The sequence below is a fragment of the Marmota monax genome, unplaced genomic scaffold (genome assembly GCF_021218885.2).
Source record: "Marmota monax isolate L192 unplaced genomic scaffold, Marmota_monax_Labrador192_F-V1.1 WCK01_AAM20220418_F8-fsc00010, whole genome shotgun sequence".
NCBI classification, from domain to species: Eukaryota; Metazoa; Chordata; class Mammalia; order Rodentia; family Sciuridae; genus Marmota; species Marmota monax.
Window position 1 is genome coordinate 8,418,614 of NW_026692321.1, and position 2,176 is coordinate 8,420,789.

Consider the following 2,176-nt stretch of genomic DNA (forward strand, 5'->3'; position numbering starts at 1 on the left):
AGCAGGAGCACATCTTCGTGACTTCCTTATTCCTGGAGGCTCCTGCGGTGCCTTACACAGAGTGACATTCAATAAGTAGCTGGTGACTGGTTTCAAGTCCCCTCCAAGGACCTCTAAGGTACTTCTCTCTGTCCTAACGTCACTAAGGGTAGAAGCAGGAGGATGAGTTTTCACAGATCCTCTTTCCACTCATAATCAATTTTTCGTTTTTTTCCCCAGGAACCAACATCATGAAACTCTTTGTTTTATCTCTCACTGCAGTTGAAATTCCTGTTTAGGAATAATTTTTTTTTCAATATCATCTCCTCTTCCATAAGCTAAGGGCAGATACAAATTTGAGTTCAAAAAAAAAAAGTAATGTATGCTTTGAATGACTTTTTTCTGAAGCAGCAAGGCCAGTTGATATTAGCTTGGCTTATATCTCCCCTAAAAGGAGCTGGGCAGCTTCGTGGGCTTTCAATGATCACCTCTACCCATATATCCAAATAAACCACTGATTATCTCACAGTAGACATAGGAGAACTCTCTGGACCCAACGGAAACAGGAAGGAAAGGGAAGGTAATGCTGACTTCTATTTCCCCCATTGACTGATTCATTTGTGCATTTAGCAAACATTGTTTAAATACTCCCAAATATTGGGCACTAGGCTAGAAGTTGAGGGGGGAATAGAAATGAATAGGTACAGTCCTCTCCTAGTCAAGAAACCTAAAATTCAGAACGAGGAGCAGGCTCTCTTATAAATATCTTCAGTGCAAAATATGTGTATTGGATTATGAAAGATAAGTAAAATTTTAGACATGAATAAGATAGATACTCTCTGATATCTTATCCACTCAAAAAAGAGTAATATATGGTCTTTAGAGCAATCACTCTGTTTTAAAAGCAGACAGACGACAGGACGTAGGTATGTCAGGGTGCACGTGAAGAGAGGACTCACCATGTTCTTATAATTTAGGGGTTACATGATGAGCTTCTAAAACTAGCAAAGTAGCAACAAGAATGGAAAGAACTTCAGAGATGATCTGTAAGGCATGGAAGTCCACAGGGCCACGTCTGGTTGAATGTCAAGGGTGGAGAAGGCAGAGCAGTCAACAGTGCTCCTGAGACTTGCAGCTGCCTCTGAACCAGAAGGTTCGAGGGATGAGGGAGACCTGAAGCGGTGATAATGCAGGCAGGTGAAAGGGTGTGGCGCCTGAGACAGAAAAAACAAGTAATTGTTGAGCAAGACACTTCTGGTCAGCTTAGAGAGCTAGAATGGGAAATGAGGCTAAAAGTAAAAAATGAAACAAAACAAAACAAAAAAAAGCTCATGAAACCAAAAGCTTACACCATCATAGCAACTTGAGATGGGGACGAAAGAGGGGAGGAAAATCAGCTCATGGCCCAGGCTGGGAATCTGGAGACCTGGAGAGGCCAGTGTCCTGTGATGCTGGCTCTGCGGAAGAGCATTTGTTGGCCTGTTGACATAAGCATGGACATCCCCCTCCTCTGTTGTTCCAGACTGAGACAGATGGGCTGTCTGGTGGGGGCAGAAAATGGAGTCTTCTTCCCATTGGTGGATCAAGCTCAGCAAAAAAGAATAGGGAGATAATTCACAGGACCTTGAGGGTTTGAGTAAGCTTTACTGTGGATAATTACTCATGGGGAGTAGACCACAGAGACAGGGGACAAACCATCCTTGAAAAACCAGCCTCACCTCTAGAAAGGCTGTACACAGGAGTGGGCAGATGGCTCAGGAGCCTGCAGCTCAAGGTTTGGGGAGAGGATTCCATCTGAGAAAGCAGAGCTATTGTTAAAGTGCAGGGCAATGTTGTGAGGATGTCCCAAGAAAGATCTAGAGAGTCAGACTGCTGAGCAACCCTGACTCAGTCGTGTGACTTTAAGATTGTCACTTATTTCTGCTGACTCTGTTTTCTCATCTGTAAGTTGGGAACAACATTACACTTCCTTTGAACAGGTAAGAAAATTAAATGAGACCTACAGGGGCTGACGCCATGCCTTACACATAGTCACTTCACAGAATACGTTGCTTCCCTTGATCATCTTCATGTATTTGACTATGTGCTGTCTGCATATGAACTGGTCTTTTCTAGGGTATAGAGATAAGCCTCTCACTGGAACAGTTCATAGATCTAACTCTGAAAAGAGGGGGCTAGGTAGACAAAGGCCAGGGCA